The sequence below is a fragment of the Perna viridis genome, chromosome 5 (genome assembly GCF_037379345.1).
Source record: "Perna viridis isolate PV_CMFRI_1.1 ecotype Kerala chromosome 5, ASM3737934v1, whole genome shotgun sequence".
Taxonomy (NCBI): Eukaryota; Metazoa; Mollusca; class Bivalvia; order Mytilida; family Mytilidae; genus Perna; species Perna viridis.
Window position 1 is genome coordinate 5859709 of NC_142449.1, and position 24971 is coordinate 5884679.

At 30.9% G+C, this 24971-nt stretch overlaps 1 protein-coding gene across 4 annotated transcripts in view; it reads right to left on the minus strand.

Moving 5' to 3' along the window:
- The window catches only part of LOC148615734 (sex peptide receptor-like), a 53692-nt gene that overhangs the window by 23185 nt on the left and 5536 nt on the right, over nucleotides 1-24971 (minus strand). For 3 of the 4 annotated variants that reach the window (XM_088582268.1, XM_088582269.1, XM_088582270.1), the window contains exon 2: nucleotides 9452-9561. The exons of the other annotated variant lie outside the window; for it this stretch is intronic. The gene's annotated coding sequence lies outside the window, so the exon portion shown is untranslated. The remainder of the gene's footprint in view (nucleotides 1-9451; nucleotides 9562-24971) is intronic. 4 annotated transcript variants of the gene reach the window in all.

A 24971-nucleotide genomic window follows, 5' to 3' on the forward strand; every position in this document is an offset into this window, starting at 1 on the left:
AAATATTATTTTGTTAAAAATCTTGACAATCCTTCTAAAGGTAACTTTCCTGAATTGTAAACCATTAACATGGATTGCTTCTGATTCCTATTTTAGCGCTTTATATCAGTATAGTTATGATTCGCTTTAAAACTCCATATAAATTGTTGTATATATATAAATATATGTAATCAAGACTAAACTACACCCCAACTCTAGAATCGAAGCGAGGTTGCAAATTTGCGATGCAAATTTGGTCGCTCCCTCAGCGGGATTCGAACCCCTTCTTTTCTCTGATATCTATGGCAACACCGCAAAGTCCAACGCTCTAGACCACTCGGTCAATGTGGCTATATAAAAATATAGCCTTCGTTAATATATATATATATATTTCGCAAATTTGGCAGTTCTAACGTCGTTAGGAATTTTTCAGACCCTTCTATAAGTTTACATCATCTTCCCTGTATCAATTGATCCGATGGAGCAGTGTAGCGAAAACAGTCGTCACATGTTTAGACGTTTGTATAATATTGATTTGTTGTGACATTCCTCATTTATTTGATCCTTGATCCTACATAATAACACACAGATGAACTGTCCCGTAATACCATACATCGTGTACTAAGTTACAGCGCTAGATTAATACTACGAGGAGGAATGACCCGGCCAGCGAAAGCTATATTTTTATATAGCCTATCTGACCGAGGGGACTAGGGCGCTTGACTTTGTGAAGTCGGTGTTGCCATAGATGTCCCAGTGGTACGAGTTCGAGTCCCGCGGAGGGAACAACCAAAGGCTTGCATTGCAAATTTGACTTATCTAAAATCGTTGGGAATTTTTTGGGGACAGCGACACACGCCCTTACATTTTTAGTATTTTATGACGGATTAAATCGATGGTGTACAAGAATAAAATATGATGTTGAGTCTTAAGCCGGTGTGACAATTCCCTCATTTATACCGCATATAGCACTATAACATATTAATACATCCTAAAAAAAGTTTTACACATATGTACTTCATAACAGAGAAGCAATTTGATAAGACATGCTAAAAATCCCATTCTTCACGTGCTTGTGCTTGTATTTATGAAATAAGCTTGATTCATTTCCAAAATAGTTAAAAAGGATGAATGAAAAATTCTAAACAAAATACAAATATTACTTGGATACATCTCTACTTACTGAGGCACTAAAGATAACGGCGCGTATCTGAAAAGGAAAAACATTTCGTAGTCCGTTTTCTTATTTGGACGTGATTATAAACTTTTATTTAAAAAGGAAACCGTTTTTGACTAACGTCTATATCATGTAAATGCACTTAGATTCTTATTTGGTCCAAACAAAAACCTTATACAATATCAAATATAAATGCACACGATAAAACCTACTTTGAAAATACGTAATGTAATAAGCATTGAAGTGTGATTCAGTTTCCAATTGAAGCCTTTTGTAATTGCATATTGTAAAAAACACCACTGTGTTTCTAATGTTATGGCGTCTGATTTTATTTCATTTAATGGGTGGGTATGGGTAGAGTATGTTATGTCGTCTGATTTCTTCTTTTAATGGGTGGGTATGGGTAGAGTTTGTTATGTACATGATATTCTAGTGTACATGTAAGAGTCCGAACAAATGGTGTGGACTCAATACATCTATACTGCGAACTTTTTAAGCAGTTTTAAATTAATAGTATATCTCTGATGATGCTATCACAAATTGAACTTTTCAGCACCTGCCAAATGACATAGTATATTACTCTATGTTTTATCCCCAATAGATTAATAATGGCAAAATTAGGACGTCGTTGGAATTATGTGTAATATTTTTACTGGTTTGGAATGTTTGATTCCTTATCTAATAAAATCACAACCAACGTGCGAAAATATCACCTGTGATACAATGTTATTAGACCTTTAAGAGAAAGTCATTAAACTAGAAATGAACACGATTCTCCCCTATGTTTAAATCAAATAGGAAAACATATAACAGTGACTCCAAAATCACCATTTCTTACATAATATGCCGTAAACCTTTTAGCTATATACATTTCCATCTTAGAATCTTCCTTATAAAATTAATGATCTGAAAAACTAGTTTGTGTGTAATTTCAATTAAAACAAGGATTGCACGCAATTTCGTGCTGAGGTTACGGCACTTGTATACGACATCGGTAAGAGGAAGTTTCATTTGCTTTGATAAATGGTGAAATTTTATGATGGTGTTTATCTTAGCAATCTGCATTTGTAGTTTGTTCATTGCAACTGTAGTAACATAGTATTTAAAGCATTTTCTATTACGTTAGGGTGAGCACACGTGTAATAATTATCGATCACCATATGACTTTTTCGTCATGTGAACCGATTGATTTTGAGTATTGCAAAATTGTTAGCACCAACAGGCCAGGATTACTGACAATTGTATCACTTTCAGTAGAGCTTATAAGACCAATTGATTTCAAATTGGAAGGATAAGGATACTCCAAATGTGAATGTACTGAATGTACCCACTAAACAAAAGGCCACGTCATTGGAATTAATAGTTGGATTTGAAGTAGTTTTAAACTAATTTTAAATCTACCTGAAAAGTAAAAAATAATATCGAAATTTTGATTTAGTGTTCAGACATAAATCTAAAAGGTGCTTGATAACTACAGTTGATACTTATATGTTCAGTTTATATACATTCAAAGAAAGACTGACTTTATGTTCTTTAACTAGAATTTAGAGGAGTATCAAGAAAACCAAAATTCTAGCGGAACTCAAAACAATGAACTCCAGAGACAAAGACAAGACGTGAAAAAAGAAAGGCACAACAAATAACATATAATAAATAAATTCATACAAAGTTACAAAGGGAAATGAGCAACTCGGACTCCACTAAAAACTGGGAGCATGGACTAGGTGAACCGGTAGGGTAAGCGTCCTCTGCACAACCCGTCGTACAGGATAGTACAGATTTATGGTTTTCCGTTACCTCATTTTTAGAGGGTGTAGTGGTAGTATAGGTCTTACTACTGCTATTATTTTCTACGTGTAGCTCTGATAACAAATATTTACAGACAGACACAAAGTTATTTTGGGCTTGATTTGCTGGTACGACAACATATTTGTCATGTATAGAAGAGAATGTTTTGCTACATTGGCATTTTTTGAAAACTAATGTAGCATTGACCTACTTAAAACTTTCATACGTTTCCAAATTAAAGACCCCAAGGCCTTTACCCACGCTGACAGGGAATCAATGTCTTCTTGTTCTCGTTTTATCCATTTTCTTTCGTAGTCCTCCACGGCATCCATAAGAGCCTTAAAGTTATATTTCCAAATTATTGAGCGTGGTGCCCGGTACTTGGACCTTTAGAGAGGACCTTACGGAGAGATTCGTTTTCGGTGATGCTTAAATCTCCCGAACGACGTGACCGAAAGGACCATATTTGAATGGAGAGTTTTTGCAAGAACAGTCAGGTGGTTTAGCCATGAAGTGCTCAATGTCGAGGTTCTGCAACAGCCTTTTGTAATTGAAAAAAAAATTACTCTATCCACAATTACATATGGTAGACATCATTTTGACGTCAGATCACATCACAACAGAAAAATAAGGATAAATAGAAGGATTGAATAATTCGTTTACTCGTTCTATTATTCTGGCGCCTCTTTCATTTCAAAAGTTAATATTTTAATACTTATCTAATGCAAAGGTTTAAACAGGTTTTCTGTGATTTCTTTAGTTCTCCAGTAATTTTAAATGGAGGCGTCATATCTGTTTCAGGTAATTAGAATTCAATTTCTATCCAATAACAGATAAGAAATATGTTTTCCAATGATAAAAAGACGACCTGATATCATAGAATTGATCAAATTACTTTGCAGAACTTTTATTATTTACTTTTAGACTAGAAGGACACTGAAATAGATTCAATTTCAAAAACTTACGTACTAAAATTTTGACTAATTTGACTAATAATATATGTTCATGTATGTTATTAATTCATGTATGTATTAATTTATACAATTTTGTATTTTCGGATTAAAAACAAATTCCAATCATGCTACTTTGTGCTCTACGTATCCTTGTTCGGCTCAAAAGCAAAGTAAACAAAAAAGTGTCTACATCAAAACTTGATTATTGAAATGCAAACAATACAATTGCGTTTGGCACATTTCTCTAAAAATGGTTGTATTTTTGTATCAGTGGACCATTTTGCTGTGTTGAACATATTTTAAAAAGCAAGAACCTAAACTAAAAAGAACTGAAATAGTAAGAATGTACTTTCCACAATATAACTTGAAAAATATCTGTGAATATTCCAAATGAGAAATGATTCCTACGCTTTTAAAGATATACCGAAGAATCAAGCGAGAATAATTTGAGGGAGAAATACAAAGCTGAGAAAATACAAGTCACACAGAACAAAAAAACTCCTAAACACGCAAAATGAAATACAAAGACGCAACGGATCAGCAGTTGAAATTGTGTTGTCAAGAATGAGGAGCAGGCATTAAGACAAAGGTTATAAAAATACACCTAATACGCTGTTAAAAAAAGTTGTTTCCGATATCAAGATCTTATTTAGAAATATTCTGTTTCTGACACTCATATTAAAGATGAATTATTTCATAGTGTCAACATATTATTTCCCTATTTTTTATTTGTATCTTATTATTTTTATCTTGAACTATTTTCCAACAAAGTTATTGTAAAATTGGGTGAATTTTAATTGTATTTAGTTTCTTTTATTTCTACTTATTTATTGTTTATATCTTATATACTGTTTCAGCAATAGATTTGGTCAATTATGACAGGTGGCAATTTTTTTGTTGTCTTGTTGTATTGTTATATTTCGGAATTAATTAACCGTAATGGAAGGTTTAGCGCGATGAAATCTTGTACAACACACCATTTCCATCAGAAATGCATGTGCCAAGTCAATACTATTACGGTGGTTTCCATTAGGGTTTATCAATTCAGTATTTCTTTTATTATCCTTCATTCTATACCCTGGAACAGCTCAGTGTACTTACATCCATATTCTGGAACAGCTGAATGTTCCTACATAGAAAAGGATACTTGAAAATGCGGACGTATTTGTGATGTAGTACCTGAATTGGACAACCTTCCCATTTAATGGGGCATGGGGGAATGGGCGATGGGAAATCTCAACGTTAGATTTATTGGCAAGCTAAGGTGAATAGAAAGAAAAAGAAGTAAGAATAAGAAAAGGAAAAGGGAAATTAAAATGAAAATGTAAGAATATATTGCATACAATCATCCTATAAAGTTATCATTCAACCAATTTTTCTTAAATACAAAGTGTGCCAGTATTGCACAGCTGTGAAACGGTTTAATAGGGCCTATCATATGCATGAGCATTAGTTATTAATGACTCGTTAAGTTAGCAATGTCTTCCACTCGATCGATACCTCTGTCAATTGTAGGCTCATCTGTTAAAAGTCTTTAAAATCCATAAATTACTTTCTTTGATTACACATGTAATTCTCTATAAGATTTTATCAAGAACAAGTTGTGATAGTCTTGTTAAACTTTACATACAAAAACTTCATTGTCGATTACAACATTTAAAACAGTACTTCTTTATAGCCTGACAGGGCTGTCAGTGATAATTTTACTTTATTTTGTAACCATTTAATCCGTAATATTTATAAGGTGTGTTTAAAATCATCGATAGAATCATTTTGTCAGATTTACATCATAAGGGGTGACATCTGGAACTTTGTTTTACAACGTATCAAGCCTTTACTGTGATGTTTTATCTTTTGTAGTAATTGATGTTTATTTTAGAAAAAAAAAAGATTAAAACTAAATGAAACAAGTAAGGTTATCAAGTAAACGATCGGCATATGTTTCAATAAGTAAGCATTACCATTGACCATAATCTGATCAAATCATTTAAGATTATATAATGAACAAACTAAAATCACTACATTAATGTGGTATCTAAATGTGCCCTTAAATCCTTTTGACCTTAGGGTGGTATAAAATTGGAGTGATCAAAAGTTTTATTGAGGTAATATATTGCAAGTTCAGCTAATGGTATGAAAATTCTTCTGAAGTTTTTCACGTAGGTAGACATGTGAACATGTTTACATCTTACATTCTTCTGTCCTTACATGCACAATGATTATGAAGTTGTTAGATATAGGCTAGATAAGAAACAGCCCACTTATTGACTAGAATCTTTTACTGTTTATTGTACACTGGCTTTGTTACAATGCTAAACTTGTAATATCACACGCGGACATCCATAAGTTATATAATAACGAGAGGTTTGTATTTTATTTTTAAAATGTTTTATATTTTAACAAATATGGCACAGACAGGTGAACCCTAATAAGTCCTATAATGGACAAGCGTATAACACTGGAAAACACGGATAAGATGAGACCTTAAGGGTAAAACAAACTTGACGCCTTGTTTTACAATGAAGACTACTGCAGAACGCTTATCATAACATTATATCATTTTTTGCAATTATAAGAATGTGGGATTGACATAGTGGAAGTGTTATAAAAATAATATAATAGCAAATTTTAGTAAAATCTCGCTGCACGGGAGTCATAAATTGACAATCAAAATTTTGGGATTAGTTTTTGATTAGTAGAATTTCTCATTTCATTTAGTAAGAATTTTCTGCTGTCTCACCGACCATGCATTAATTATACCACAGTTTTATAATCCACGTCCAATTATTGTATTCTATCTTACGACACAAATCAGAAAACATCTAATTAAATCAGCAATAGTGGTTCATTTGACAGAGATTACAGCGGATCCTTAAATTAAAACATTCTCGGGTTACCTTTACTACCACACAATAGTTATGTGATGGATGAGAAGATACACTTTAATTTTATTTGATAACATACGCGTCATTGCTTCCAAAGTAATACAACCCTACGTATGAAACCAACATGAATATCCACTTTACTCAACAGTATTTATTTTGTAGTTACGTAGTGGGTAAAATATGATGGATTGACTTTGCCATTTATTTCCTTTAAGGTCAATACAATCTACTGATGAATTGAAAATCCCACCAGGAGAACAATTAACTCGTCTCGTGATCTTTGTTTATAGTCTGATCGCACCTGGTCTTAGTAAATATCATAACCCACAAGACTCACAATCAATACGGAACCTTAATATTAAGAAACTTTATGACCTAGTAAATCCTATTTGACGATTGCGGTGGTGTTTTAACTTTCAATTTACACGCAATAGCCTGATTTATGTTTATTGACTGAGAACTTGATACGGGAACGTAGCGGATGGCGGAAGTAACGACCACAGATGGCGGGAAATAGAGGTTTGGATATGCTTGACGTTTCCGGGAAGACGTCAATACTCTCTAACAGTTGTTCATGGTGACTGAATAATGTCTTTACTATGGTTTTCAACAAATTGCCACTTTTGGGTTAATTGGTGTCACAATTATGAATCCTGGTCAATCCCAAGAAAAAGGATACGATTTGTGATTTTTTTTTTCGTTTGAAGACTCCAGACGAAATGCTAGTTACTACGAAGGATTTGTCAACTTTTAGTAGATATGTTTTTCGGAAAGAATACCAGGGTGAATTATAACAAACGCAATACTTCCGCTTTTTACTTTCACTTACATGATTGATATGAACCCTTGCCTTGGAAGTCGCATTTTAGCTTATAAGAAAGTTCAACCAATTACAAGCAATTGAATAATTAGAATTTGTAATTAATCTTTTAATAATTCAAACTTGAAAGAGCACCGCTTCGTATATTGCAAGTCATTACTGAAATAAATGACTGTCAAAACTCTGTATTGTTCTCACTTGTGAACCCTTAGTTGTTCAATACAGAACTGTTGTATACGTAAATTACCTCCTACCATTTTCCCCGGAAACCCTTAAAATAAATCAATCACCATTACAATGAACAAGGTCAAGTACCATCAGAGCCTAGTGCGATCAAGATTTGCTGATGCTAAAACAATATGATTTTAAGATTTTATTCCTAATAATCTATGAAACTACAATGGGCGTTATCAATAGGCATCATGTAAAATACTTAATAATCACCGTCAATTTTATCAACACAATTATCTATTGACATACTCAGGGTTCTCTCGGATTTTAATGTAAAAATTCAAAATCTCGGACATAGGTGTTTTTGAATATATAATTTACAACTAACAGTTAAATGGTGTTCACCACAAGACTGACACTGAAACAAACATTAGACACTTTGAATGCGTGAATAATGTTCCAAGTTTATGGCATGTTATTTATTGTGTAACTAAACCAAACTTTATAAGTAAATAGATGCAAAATAATCAATTAGCTCAAACCTCATCTAATACAAAAACAGATAATATAAGTTTAGTGGAAAAACAATATTATCAGGCGAATCCAGCCCGGTTGTAATCAACTATGACATATTTGACGTATGTCGTCTATCAAGTTTCGGTTAAATCAAAACAAAACAAATAATAAAACAAACAAAACAAAGAAACAATAGTAATCCAAAAAGTAATCATAAAAATATATATGTGTCTTTGTAGAACCATTCACTTATGCTGAAATTTATCTGTATCAGAACTTTCTTAATCTGTTTATGTTATTTTGTCAGACCTTTTATAAGCCACTCGGCGGGTATTTCTAGAAACGCTTACACTGCCGGGGAACCTGGTCATACCTCCCAATTTATACTGGAATCCGGGTTGTTGAATTACTTTTGTTTCTTTGTAACTGTTATTGTTATTTCACGTTCTTTGTTGTGTGTCTATTATTCCTATCCATTCTTTATCCTTGGAATATATTCTTTCGATTATCACTCGCTCGAATCTTAAATCCTTTCATCACCTTGAACAGTCAGTCAAGCTATGTAAGCCGCCAAACTGTCTTTACAGACATGAATTTCTTTAAGTATGTATTTGTAATAAGGCTCAATGTGTTTGTAAATAAATTGCTTGTTCCAAATATTTTTGAATTTGAATGTTACTCATGTAACAACTGCTATATATTCTTCTTAACACTCATGATAATGTATACGGATATATGACAAGCGCTCTGATTCACACACTCTTCTTTCATGTAAAGAATACAATAAGGCTGCTTTTCAGTTGATAATTATTTAAGTCGCAGTCGTTTTTTTTTTTAAAAAGATGATAGTACAATTATTTCAGAATATTATGTCAACTGAGACGATCTCATATCTGATCAAATTTTGTGGAAGTAATAAGTTTATAACATGACAGCTAAATTAGAAACCCGGTAACCATAAGAATATCTAAAACGTGCTAACTTTCTAACTTAATTTGACACGTATATTTGCCTAGAACGATTGCCGTTTCTCCTATTACATCATTTTTTACTTTCATTGAGTATATTTCAATTTTCTTTGTTTACCCAATTTTGCTAATAGGATTTCTTATATTTATCGACTGTAGTGCGATACAATTTCACACTAATTACCTTTTCTTACCTGCGCAAAATTCGCTAATTAATTCCTCCCTGAAACACCCTAGGAGAGTCTTAAAATTTCAGTGATGGGTGAATTGTTTTGAGACTTCTTATCGTTGCCGGAGAACCAATCTGTAATATAAGCCAATCAAATATCAGTCGACAGTCTATATTGAAAAGTGATGACAACTTATCAATTAAGGTTTTCAGGGAGAAAGACAGGTTATCAAAAATAGGAATTTTTTCACGATATCACTCATCAATAGTCTGGCTGCATTTTTCATATTCTCACTATTGCTGAAATTTCTTTGCATTTCTGCGTCTGTGTCTGTAACCTTGTCTTAAACAACCACGCAATAAATGAAAGCTGTCCAATGTAACACGTTGAAATGATATATTATGTAGAATAATCTTCTTAGATGTAAATGATTATGGACAATAGAAAATATTTTTGCAGTACATGTGCTTTCATTTATGCCAAACAAACTTACAACACTGCAAGGCTCTCCACACCCCAGAAATTATATGTTGAAAATGATTTAAAAAAAAAACATGACATTTATGATGTTCAAGTCTGAAACCAGATCCTACGATATCCCATTTTCTCTCAAATTATCAGGAGTTTCTGATAGGTTGTAAGAGGTAAAACTTAACGAAAATTTGTATTCAAACCTAATGATCAAAATATAAATAAAAAAGTCTCACAATATTGAATACACATTTAAAGCTTTGATCATCATATAAACTGGTTGTAACTTAGAAAATTGTAAAAAAAAAAACGTGCGAACGAACGAACAGACGCCATAATCATGAGCAAGGCGGGGTTTAAATATAGAATGTTTGGATTTTTCAATATGCTAGTCACTTTGTATTGCACCATAGTCGTGTCATTTGTAATAATACATCCAACAATTTACTTCAAACACACGCCGTATTATAAAGAACAATATTAAAGAATTATTTAATTTCAAATTTGTAATGACCGTGACGTCATCAAATTTTATTTTATGATTTACTTGTTGAACTTTGATACTTATATTAAATTGAGTTGAAGTAAACTAAATAATGCAAGTTATTTAATGTGCACCACGAGATTGAGGTTTTCTTCATAGACCAAAAATAATATAACAGTCATTCCTCAAATAAAATTGAAGCCCTAGCAATGATACATAACACGACATTTCAATGCATTTTAACATTTTGTCTTATTTTTTGAAATGGGAATAATATGAAATAACGTTCCAAATATTGATATATCATTAATAATAAAAATAACCGAAAATATACTCTTCTAACTTTATTCACTATACTAGTGATATTCAACAAATATATATTTTATTAGTACTTTGTTTTAAGAAACGAAGGAAAATAGATCAAATGCGTATCTTGTAGCAAGAATCATTAAGGGCGTTTTACGAATATTTTGTGATGGTTCATTTGTGTTTCCTTAAATATAATGTGTTTCGGTCAAATGAGTTACAAACAGCATAATAGAAACTTTCGTTCTTTCAGGCCCTTAACATAATTGTAGACAGAGCCCCTTACTAATAGTGAAGTTGATAATTTCATTATTTTACGCTTTTGTTTTACTTTTATGTCCTTTGTTATCTATTTAAATATGATCATAAATTTCTTAAAAAAAATTCTTAATGTTTTTTTTTATCTTATAGAGGATAAACATAAAACAAAACAAAATTGAACATATATTTTCAATTTTTAAAATATAAGAAACACATCTTAAGGGAATTTTAGCAAATTCATGTTGTTTTATGGATATACAAAAAAAAAAAAAACCCAAAAAAAACATAAAAATAAAAGTTTTCCAAAATCATATGAAAAACATGCTTCTCCTTATATTGAAAGTCTCATGAAAATCATTGGTTGTCAGCACTTAATTGTAAGTTTCAAATGAATTAATTTAATTTTTTTTCATTGTAATCTTAAACAATGGCGTATTTTGTAGTCAGATATGAATATTTTCTTTATTTTCCTTGTTTTTTTTCAAAAAAAAGTATATATTATTTATTAATTCCATATCAGTTGCGATTTTTCTGTGTAATGCAAACGGTCAGTTCGATGATGTTTATAATGTGCCAGAAAAGACTTTCTCATTTATATTTTAGCATCTAGTGATTACGCTTACGGTTATAGAAAAAAAAATACTGACTCTTCGTTAGTGTTATTGTAATCAAATATACTGTATTCGTGAACTGACATAAACGAAGAAATATGTCGAAATTACTCAATTTCCTATGAAAGAAATTTAGGAAATGCAATTTCCAATCATTTATATACTTTGTTAATAGCTTGCGATGTGCTATTTTTACTGTTGATCATAATACATATGGGAACAATATATACAAGTAACACTATGAATGACAGCATATAAAAGCAAAAGAGAAATGTGTTGTAAATTTAATTACACATCTGTAAAACGCCAGAATTTCACTAAGAGTGTTGCACTTTCTATTCCACTTAGCTTTAAACTTTTATTGTAGTTTTATTAAGTTAAGCAAAAGCATTTTACATTTTAAGGAAATCTATGGCTGTTTTAAAGACTTACACCTAGACAATAAAATTGAACATAAAAAAATAAGGTTGTAAATGTTTGAACATTGTGCTGCTTAGAATATCAATAAGTCTTAATTGTATTAGTTTTATTGCATTTAGTGGTGTTAGTCTGATTTCTAATGATCTGATGCGTACAATTTAAATACGCTTTCCTTAATAGTATAATAAAAGTCTAGATTCCGATGCTGACAGTATAATTTAATGAGTTCGGTCTTGTTGTTAACCTAGAGATGTGCTTCACTGCTCACTTTACTCATAAATAATTTGCTTAATGCACATTCGAGACAAATGAAAACGTGATGGCATTGGAAACCTTTTGCATTTGCAGTAACCTGCTTTAGAAACAAGAGATCACGTCTGTATCTACAAGCTAGCTTGTTTTGATGCTGATAAGCATGACTAAGTCTATGAAAATATGATCACTTGAAGAATAACGATTAAATCATAATCTATAGTATTATTCAGCTTCCTGAATATTCGTGTTTCATGTGTAAGTTTCATTATATATGAAAGTCAGTAGAAAGGTTAAACAGTAACCCACTATGCAATTTTTCATGTCAAAACGTTTAAAAGCAAGTTAATAATCAAAGTTTTTGTACTTTGTTTTAAAATTACGAACTTCTAATTAAATGTTCACATTTCGAAGAATAACATACTCTACTAATATGATATCATAAGATGGTAACAACTTACTGTATAACAGAGCACTATTTAACAACATACTACATAACAGTTTACTATATAAGAATATACTATATAACAGCGTATTATATACAATAGCGCACAGTTTTATACAAACAAACTTTATAACAGCGTACTACATATGACAACATACAGGATGACATACGACAGAAAGGTGACGAATAAGTCTTATCTAAAACAATAAATCAGAACTTGAAATAGAGTAACCAAGGGCGGAAATCAAAATAATATATTCCATGGATGGATAAAAATTAGAAAGGGAAACATACATATACAACAAAGAACATGAAATAACAAAAATAGCACGTACAAGGAAACTAAAGTAAACTAGAACCCCGTACTCCACCAAAAACTAGTAGTATAGGCCAGGTGCACTGGTAGGGTAAGCGTCCTCTGCCTTTCTAGAAATACCCGCCGAGTTGCTAATGAAATGTCAAGTCCATGGCAGATAAAAGAGAAGAGGAAAACCATGCCACGATGAACAAATCGATTTCTATGGATCGTGCAGATGGATACACCACAACAACGATTCACAAGTTCATGATATCAATAAAATTTCAATTTTCAAGACTTCAATCTTGAAGCAACATAACTTTGTTCCAGAAGCGTAACTGATAGAAGTCTTACACGGTACAAAAAGTCTATGTAGTTATGGTAAGCTCTGGCATTACATATGACATGTATTCTCATCCTGATTTCATTATTAACAAAAAGACAGGGAGCAAATCAATTTGTTTTAGTATTGGATTTGAAAGATGTCTTGATGGAAAAAAGAGTTTGAATTAATGAAATTCAATATAAAGGTATATAATTATAATTAGCTTTCCTATGCTTTTTGTTCGTTATGTCAAAGTTCACATGTACACTTATTCGACTACGGTAATAACTATTCTTAACATTAAACTGTATTTACCCCCATTCACAAATAAACAGAATACCAATTCTGATGACAAGGGGACTCAAATTGTCTGGGGTTTTTCCTACGGTAAATAATTACATTGTTATAGAAGAAATTAGATATGTCACCGTTTTTACATCCTGCTTTTATATCTCCAGTTTGGTTTCCTGTCGTCATCTCCCTGACATCCCCATAATAAGGGATTGTATAATTTGAAGGATTATTTTCACAGACCATTTCTAGCCTAGCGAATTGATAAGTTTTCTTTTCCGTTTTGACAATTTACAAGTATTAAAAAGATGTTCAGACAACAAATAAATTCAAAACGAACAAAGAAAGTAAATTATGGCATAAATAAATCCATTTGATGCCTAAGGCAGTTTAGATATGGCGAATAAAATATGAAATGTGTATTCAGGCATTTACTTACAATGTCATTACTTGTTATTACTTATTTACCATAATGGACCTTTTATGATGTCCCAACGGATTACCAAAAAATAATTACATTGTTACCAAGTCATTTTAATTAACAAAAGTGACGATATCCATCCACGAACTTAACATCAATATGTTTTCCTATATGAAATTCTGTCAAAACAAACATAAAAATGTATACATTTCCATGGCATGTATATAGGTGTTCTATCATTGTATGTGACCCACCATTACATGGCATGTCTATATGTATTCTATTATTATGTGTGACTTACCATTACATGGCATATATATAGGTGTTCCATTATTTTGCGTAACTTACCGTTACATCACGTGTTTATAGTTTTTTCATGGTATATATAGGAGTTCTATCAGTGTGTGTGACTTACCATCACATGGCATTTAAATAGGGGATTTATTATTGTGTGTGACTTTCCATTAAAGTAGCTTGTCTATAGGGTTCCTATCTGTGTGTGACTTACCATTACATGGAACGATATAGGGGTTCTATGATTGAGTGTAACTTTCCATTACATGACATTGTATAAGGGTTCTATGATTGAGTGTGACTTACCATTACATTGCATTATATAAGGATTCTATGATTGAGTGTAACTTACCATTACATAGCATTGTATAAGGGTTCTATGATTGAGTGTAACTTACCATTACATGGCATATCTGTAGGGGTTCTATGATAGATGTGACTTACTATGACATGGCATTATATAAGGGTTCTATGATTGAGTGTGGCATATATATAGGATTCTATCACTGTGTGTGGCTGAATACCTTTATCGTTCAATACACTGACTAAAACATGTTTCCTTGTTTTTAATTCTTGTAAGTCTTATTGAACAAAATTTTAAAAAATCAGTTGAATCAATATTTACACTAATAGCAACCATTACAAGCGAAAATAATGTTCTGTTTCTTTCTTTCCTTCCTCATCTATTATTGGCACATCCCATGCCTGACTAAAAGTATTAACTAATCACGAAGAGGACGAGTCTTTTTGACAAAAAATAATTTTGAAAACGATAGACAGGGACGTATGTTTTTTTTTGTTTTTTGTTTTTTTTTGGGGGGGGGGAGAGTAATCAAGGAAACCAAGATTTAAGCTGAAATCAAAAGAACACTTTTCAAGGATAAAGACTAGACTGGGAAAACAGAGATCCACAGCAAAGACCATGAAATAGCCAATATAACACGTACAAAGAAAACAAAGTAATTGAGCAACCCAGACTCCACCAAAAACTAGAAACATAGGCTAGGTGCGTCGGTAATATTCTAGGAATACGTGCTAAATTCATCATAAAATGTCACGTCCTGAACAGAAAGCATTCAAACAACGGTCTAGAAAATATGAGTATAACTAGTAAAAAAAAATTCTTGGGACTTAAGTTTCTTCTCTTAAAAAATGAAGCCATTCTTCTACAAAGAATCAACAAAAAATATTCTCTCTCTGAAAATAAACATCATAGTCAACCAATTAGTAAATAAGTTATATATAATGATTCATATACCTATTTATCTTTTTTGATTGAAAGAGTAATCAATGGAACCAAGGTTATAGCGGTAATCAAAAGAATGTAATCCAGGGACAAAGACCAGACATGGAAAACAGACATACACAACAAAGAACATAAAGTAACTAAAATCATACATACAAAGTAACAAAAGTAAATGAGCAACTCGGACTCCACTAAAAACTGGGAGCATGGACCAGGTGCACCGGTAGGGTAACATCAATTATACGTTTCTGTAGCATACTTTGAGACAACAGATAGGAAAGTGCTTGAAATTGTGTCTTGAATTCAAAACCCAGATTCCCTTTAATGATATATTCAAATTGAAAAAAGATATTCTCTGCAGTGAGGTTTACAGACAGTTGGTTGTTGACGTTTCAATAACAATATCATGCTGTTATATTTTGTTTTTGTCTTCTATGTTGCATTTGCATGTTGTTATTTTATTATTCATGGCGTTGTTTTGTCAAAGGATTTTCCCTTGCTTGTACTTTGTTCAATACCCATTATGTTTTTAAACTTTATCATTGTAGCTTCATTTTTAATCGTCCAAAAAGTAAGAATGTGTTTTTTAAAAATATTTCCAGTTACATTTTTCTTAACCATATCCCATTTTGTTTTATCAAATGCTGAAACAGATACAATATTCTATACATTATATAATAAAACATATGAAGTGAAGTGAGGCCTTTTCAATATTAGTTAGACGTGTTCCCGGTTGAATTGCCCTGTACCTTATAAACTATCTGTTGGTAGAACATTTTATTTTTATTTCATTTGTTTATCATGTTTGAATGACAAATATTTGTTTTGTTTCTTCGTTAGTTGTATTTGTATGAGCTGTTCAAGATGATTATATTACGGTTATCCAACAGTTTCTTACAAATAGTAAGAAAAATGTATTCTGTTCCAACTATTAAGCATGCATGTTGAAACCGTATTTTCGATTGCTATATCAATAAAACACAGTTAGAACTTGCAAAGCTTCAGGAAATCATCTCCAGCATGATATCGATACCAGTTAAAAAGACAGCTGGTTGTAGAAAAAAAACTAGAAAGAATAAGTCTACACGATGTATAGAAAATGATTTCCTTAACTTATATTTTGACCACCTTTATTTTACCGGAAAAGATTTGCTATCAAGGTATTTTCAGGTATTAACTTCCCCTAAAAATTGTTGACATATATTTTGGACAGGTGTTGATGATACTTAATTTAATTTTAAACAAACTACATTTGCATGAAACAGACGTGACTCTAACTCTTGTATATCACCATCATTCATTTAACAACATTATATTCTTCTGACTCTCGACATATTAAAATACTCTGTTCATAATTATATATATTTAATTTACGCGGTTAGGTTTAATAAACTAGTCTGTAAATGCTAAGGCAAGTTCTCTGAAATGATTTTCAAATAAATTCAGTGGAGGTTTAATTGAATTTCTTGTTTTCTTATCAAACCTGAATCTGAGATATTAAATATGTTCTGCAATCCCTGACTTTGTTAAACCTATACCATATACAATGTCAAAAACTGGATTTTGCCAGTTACTTTTGTTACTTTATATGTATTATTTTAGTTACTTTATGTTCTTTGTTATGTTTGTCTGTTTTCCATGTCTGGTCTTTATCCCTGCATGGATTACATTCCTTTGATTCCCTTGATTACCCTTCCTTCGATATTTCCGTTTTAAGTTTCAAAGTAACTATTTATTTGTTTTAATGGATGATGTTTGCTGCAACAAAAAATTGTCAAATTCAGTCAAACAGATAGACTATTGCTACTTTGCTTCTAACCACAAACTGAAATGCCAAATCTGTGTTCTACTCTATTTTATCATACATCGTAGAATGAATAAGGGAAGTTAATTATATAAAACTATTTAAACCAAATCCTCTATCAATTAAAAGGGGGTCAGCTTTGTATTGATTGTGAGAGCTTTAATTGAAACTATTTGACAGCTCGGGACGCCTATAATCGTAGAAATTCAGTCGATTTTTATCAAGTGATAGCTTCGAATTGTTACGATGACTAATGGAGAATCTATCAGTATTATCATTAGTTTCCCAGTCTAGTGGAGAGGCAATAAGTATCATTAGTAGAATAGTTTAAAGTATCAAGTTTTCAAAGTGTATTTTACAGATTTTGTAACACATCGAGTAAAAACGAAACTAGCAAACACTTTCATTTAATAATAATGTTATGTATCACAAAAATCATATTTTTTTTAAATTCAAAAATCCAAAATTCCAAAAAAAAACCAAAAAAAAAAAAAAAAAACAAGTAAACAAAAACATTTTCAGGTTTTTATACGTATGATAGAGATATCACGAAATTGAAGTTAAAACGGAACTTTAAACGTTGAATGCCAGAATGAATTCCTTGAATTCCTACTGTCTATCAAAGATTTTATAAAAGATATAGACTAAAGCAATAAGTTTAGTTTAACATATTTACTTGGTCAAAAGTTCTAAGAAAATTATAGAGGTCTTCTTCTAGCAATAACTCGACGATCGTCTTTGTTTGCATCAAAAGTACCATCAAACAGTTACTCAAATACAAATTTAACTCTTTATAATTTAATTTCACCAAAAGCACAACAAAAACAACAATAAACCTCGAAAAAAAAATTATGCTCCGCACGTTTTCTTTTTTCACCTTCATCATTTCATTTTCATTTGATTTGATGGTATTTCGTATCATCCATGAGAATGTAACGCCAAAAAATCTGAAAATCCACATGTAAAACGTAAATATAAAAATCATTGATACCATCCACAAAAACGCATTCATACAATCTCCAAAACAATTATGAGTATGATTTGAAGTCCAGATACATTAGGCAGCATGCAGTAGCATAGAACATACAGCGTTTCATCTTCTGTTGTTTTTTTTCAAGTTGGTAAATGGTTTAGTGCAAAATGAATCAAAATGGCGTTTCATGTGCATTACAATAATTCATTACTGCTTCATCAAACACTAAATCTTACCCACCGTGTTCTTGATTAGACCATTGGAACAATTCATAGCTCTGGATTAACATGAATCAAATATTTGATCTCCTGTAGTTTTTTTTTCATATGCAGACCTCCCATTCCCATTTAAACTTGACTAATTTCATATAAAACTGCAAGCAGTTTCAGGCTATCTTTCTGATCCAAACTTCAAACAGAACTTTATCAAGCAAAAAGAGTATAAAATTTGTATATCCTTTTAATAGTTTCAAACTTGCATGTATTCAACATTTTCCTTGACTTTCCTAATGACGAAATAGAATTTAATCAAAGAGATTTATTCATTTATTCTCTTTGCTTGAGATCTCTATTTTTTATCGATGCATAGAAATTTCTCAATGGTAAGCATGATGTAGGGTTACATCAACTATACTGAATTAAAATATTCATGGACCTTGCGTCTTAACTTTGAAATAATGTCAATACATAATCGATGCAGTGGTTTAATACTAAGAACTTATGAAGGAGGAATATTCAACTTTAATTAGAATAATTCAATCAAATGAATCAGTTAAAAGCGAATAAATAACATATATGTATTGGTAGCTTTTGGAATGGCTTTTGACGCCTGAATAAAAATCAATGTTTTTTTTCAATACTTTAGATATAATTATTTTTTATATAATGGATTTCAGTTCAATATAAAACGAAAAACCCTATTCCAATCTTGTTTTACTAATTGTGGTTTGACACGTGTTTCTTTACATCCAGTTATCAGCACCATAATTTGCAATAATTGTAATGTATTTCTTTCACTATTATTAAAAGGGTCGAAATTTCTAATTTAAGATTTAACGTTGAAATTGTGTGGTTATATTGGTTTAATGTAGTAAACACTTACCAAGTGACAGATGTAAAATATCTGATGGTATATTAATGCTCCTTTGAAAGAATTACGATCTGGATCGTCACGCTCCCTTATCGTATTGAGGTTGCCTGGATGATTTTATTGCGCAAGTTATTTTCGTGCGACGAAATGTATTGCAACACTTCTTCCTTGCATTTTTTTCTGTGATAGTTTTTAAGTAGCAGTCTTAGTAAGAGTCATGCAAAGTCTGAAAAATGCTGTATACTTAAAAAAAGGCTACATATTTTTATTGTTGTTTTGTGGGTCTATATGATAAAATGTATTATCATTCATTTCAATCTGAATGCTCTTAGGAAAAATCGACATTGAAAGTCCAATAGTTTCTATTGTATTAAATGTCATTTACTAACTTATCTCCCTTAATTTTGAATTCTACAGTTCATTCTATATATTTTTTATCTCCTAAGAACAAGAGTGCCTGATATATATATATATATATATATATATATATATATATATATATATATATATATATATATATATATATATGAACAAAGTATTTTGCGGCTAGTTTTGTCGAGACAATTCATAGTTATGTCATAATTGTAATAAAGCCCCTTGACCCCTTGATATCTTACTTATTTATTTGGTAAGAGGTTTTGCGTATGTACTGCACGAGATGAACCGGTTTGTGACGCCTTATATTACTTAATGCCCAGGTATCAATTGGGCAATTATCAAAATAATATTAATGAAAAATTAATTTGCCCTAATTTTCACTTATAAAAAGATCTCAATGCGGTATCTATTTTGCCTGTAATTTAATTGTTTCTTTGCATGAAAATGTGATATTTTGTTTTGATGTTTATGTAAAGAATATAGTCCAAAACATAAAATTTTTCTGTTACTCGAACTCTTTCCATATTGCTTAGAAAATTGCCGATGTTTCTCTGTCCTTTAATTAGGAAATAAGCAGTAAAACATCTTAGTAACATTCGAAATAATCCTGAACTTCATAAATAAATACATTGACTTAAATCAATACCAAATAAATTCTCTTTTTTTCAAAGTATATATACATTCAACATTTTCAGGTGTATAAAAAATACTCCATACAATCATGGTGGAGATTATGCCTATTTGTCTATCATCATATATTTCAATGCTTTGTCGTAAGCGAATTAAAGTATACTGCAATAAAAAATCTAACTGCATTAGGTAGAATGTCAGTAGATAAAACACAACTTCTTGTAAACGGAAATAAAACTTATTTTACAATTGATAATATTGATTATCAGAAATACAGTGTTCTAGAGTATAATCAGATTATCAGGCCCGTATACCGTAGAGGAATATGACTTTATTATGTTATATGTCATGGGAAAAGCGATTTGAGTGCAATATAAAACTTCATTTATTTTTTAAAAACGACAACGCAGACCCCTTAAATATATAATTAGTTCTGAATGTTGCATCAAAGGTTAAAATCGATAAACTCTCGATCTATATAACAATGTCATTAAATTTGAGTAGTAAATTGAGAAGAAAATTACTTTGAAAACATGTTTGAAAACAATTTTGCAAGGTTATAGGTTAACATATGCTTTTTATGATCATCATAATTCGGTAAGTACTCAGTACGTGTTCTTTCAATCTGAATTATATTACTACCCTTTGCTATAATGCTTCGTGTTTTGTAATAGATAGTTGATTCTCATTTATCTTATATGCGCATCTTTTAGACGTTCCTTTTAATAGGTAAGTTTAAAATTCACTATTTAAGAAAACATTTCCCTGAATAATGTAAAAAGTCTTTATCTTTAAAATATCAAAGGAAACAATTTGTCTAGAAATGAAAGTAGGCTATTTAATTTTATAGTTCTAGCATGACAGTGACATCTTTGCTTAGCACCTTAACTTCAAAGAAATTCTGTGTTCTTTGATGTTGGAACTATCACACAATAATATTTTACATCTATTTCTATATACTACAGAGAGCTATCAAATTGATATTTTTCAAACATGTGATAAAAATATGATGAAAAAAACATGGTATAAAAATATGATGAAATGTCACTTACAATAAAAACATACAACATAAAAGCGGATTATGTGAGTTACACCACGCTATGGAATTGGCGTTCTAGAAAATCCCCTAAATATGACAACAATTTGAAATATCCAGCTTAAAATTGGAAAACAAAATCTCTTGTTGATGTTTAGATTTTTTTTGCATAGTAATGAGAAGTTTATTTTCTCCATAAAAATACACATTTGTATTGACTGAATTATAATAAATAATATATGATCTGAGCCTCTATGTAAAAATATTTTTTGCAAACCCTTATCAGATATATGGTTGGTCAATTTACCAAAACAGCCTCTGACTGAGCTGAAGCATTTTTGTGTAATGCAACGTGTTTCCTATTCCATTTCTAGTTCAAATGTTGTACCGATTCATTTCTTAATAAATAGCTTTGTGTAGCTCTCCATCTTTATTCCACAAAATTTGTTTCTTTGCAATATTGCTGTATAGCTTTTCGATAGTTAAAACTCTTTTGACTGTCATGTTGAATTCCTCATCTATTCCGGTTTCTGTTTGTGTATATGACTGGTCTGTCCTAGTTTTCATGGCGTTGGTTATTCTAACTCTGTAACAACTCTGATCTGGTACACAAATTAGAGTACACGTGTACCCGAACAGAGTTTGTCACAGAATATAGAAATAGTTTCCTTTATCGTCCTTGTTTCATCAAACGTTGTTGTACCTTAGTTTCAAGATCTCAAACATTTATATACGTATATACGTATATGCGTATACTCTCTCTTAATGAAAATGATAAATGAAGCAAGAAAGAATTCTTGAACAACATGTATATAAAATACACTATAAGCTTTGAATCAATTTCTCAATAAGAAAAATGTAAATACAAGTGGATTGGTCATTTAAAAGCGTAGGTACAGAACGAATTGTTCTACCAATCACCAAAGAGGTCTTTATCCAATTCTAACTAAAAAACTGAACTATGTTAAGTTTAATGCAAGTTTAAAATTGATCTAACGTTTCTTACATTAACGTCGATCCAGTTATTAGTACACACCGTATTATCATGTAGAAAGTGCAACGTAAACAGATATATATGTAACTGAAGTTTATTTTCTAAAATTAAAAATCAATACGAAATACTAATGAAATAATCAATTATTAAAGCAACAAACATGAAATATTCCAGGATCCAGATAGGACTAGAAATAATCAGGTTCTTCACAGTATATGTCAAGAAGAACTCAAACATTGGAAAAGTAAAAACACCAGCAAAGATAAGGTACTCCTGATTGAAACGTTCGGCCCAAGACTTAGTCAGTTATATCTCCCGATTTCTTTACTCTAAAAAAATAAGGGTTGTCTTATTCTTCAATCAGATCAAACATAATCCATTTCTTTTTTAAATGAAGGGTTATTTGTTTTATCAATCGAAAGTCAAATGGATATCAAAACTAGTAAACAAAATCATCTATATAGAATAACCAATATAAGATAATTAGTAACACACTTCCCCGAATATCAATGTGAAAACTGCTCTTGAATTAAACAAATAGCTTAAAATATTTTTAGATTACTACGGCTGTTCATCTTAAAAAAATATCGAACCACCCTTGTGGGTCTTGATTTATCTGTATCTGCATCCTTTATAAGATTAGTTATTTCCATTAATTACAATAGTTCTGTTACGTAACACCTCTTCTCAGCACAGATCAAAGAACGCTAAGAGTTCTAAAGAAAATATGTATTTTTGTGCAATAAAGAAAACCAAATCTCCAAGTCGGTATTAGTAACTGTTGTAAACTCTCTCGGGAAACATTAATCAAACTGTGGAAAAACACAATAAATTAAATGATGAATTAATACTATAGTATAATGATATCTTTTTGAATATCTATAGCATGTCTTTGATTTGATTTGTAACCTCACAGCTTTAATAATGAGTATTGCTCTAGACACCGCTACATTGATTTATGGGAACATCAAAATAGGAACTTATTCCATGTGTAATGTTGGTATCTTGTGATCATAAAGATAAGATTTGAGTGAAATCTTGTTTATTTATCTCCTACTTAAATTGCAATAAATAGACTGGAAAATTAGTATTTTGTTTCTTATCGAACATTTGTTCCATTTTATTTACAGTACAATCCACCATTTAAGGAGGTATATTATATGATATATTTGTATATTTAAACCAACTGCACTTTGAAATTTTTTTTAATAATATTTGTGCTTTTGAAATTTAATAAATATAGCATACTAATCGTCTGTTATTCATTTAATTACAATGTACAGAAAACGATACGCGTGTGTTTCCGATTTGAGTATTCTTTTCCTATACTCACATGCTTTAACATGGCAAAACAGACTATATGCTTTGCTCCGATTAACTCCCTTTCTAATGTTTAAAAAAATTGCCGACTATTTGCAGTTATGGTGAAAAAAGTTATTTTTTAAATTCTGTTCTTTTTTATTGTATTACTATATAAAGTAGTGTAACGGGCGTTCATTTTTTTTCAGTTGCGCCGAACTTGTTATTTTTTATAAGCACAGATTTACAGGTAAAACCGGTAATTACATGAAAATATAATAAATACATGTATTATATGTAGAAGTTGTACTGGATCTATCTGGAAATGAACGATGTACAGTTAACTTGTTGTTCATATTAAGCGGAAACTTCATTGTCGAAACAGTAGCAAGGGAGTTAAGTCTTTGATTCTTGATGGCAATACATGACAAGGTCAAAGATAAGATTTGTAGCGAATGAATATTGAACGAGAGCACATTTGAAATATGTTTTTTTTCTTTTTAATAAGGGAATTTGGTTTTTTAATGTGCTTTTAAAGGGATTTTAGTGTTATTTGATATTCAAATGCCTTAATAAGACATTTTATGGCTATGTTCAGAAATTTGGTGGATGTTGTTTTGTTGAAATTTATTTATTCTGTTCGAAATCCTGCTAACAACTTGTACATAACTGACAAGTGAAGGAGCTATTTATTGATCTTGATAAAAAAAAATAAAGAAAAATAAATAAATAAAGGTTTAATTGGTATAACTGTAATTTACCTGTAATGAAAAAAAAATCGACGGAAGTGAAAAAAGAAATCGGCGCAAACGCAAAATACTGACTGTAACCGACCGGTTTAATTGTTTGTTATTGTTTATAAATACGATATTTATACGTCATATAATTATTAAGACTTTCGAGAAGTTTAAGGGACGTCATTGAATTAAAACAAACACTAACGCATTTTACAACTGTACCAATATTAAAAAAATGAAGTCAGAGACAGGGCACATCAGTGTTATCAAGTGTTATCTCATTAAAAGAAAATTTTATTTGTTACATTTGGAAATGTAAATTAAACTTTACGATTTGAAAGTAAAATCACAATAATTAGTTATTTTTCGAATTAGATAAAAGAAAAGATGTCCAGCGAATAGCTTTGAAATCATGAATAAACACAGCGAATTCAATCAAAATTTTAATAGATGTCTGCAATTAATAGCCGTCGAACAAA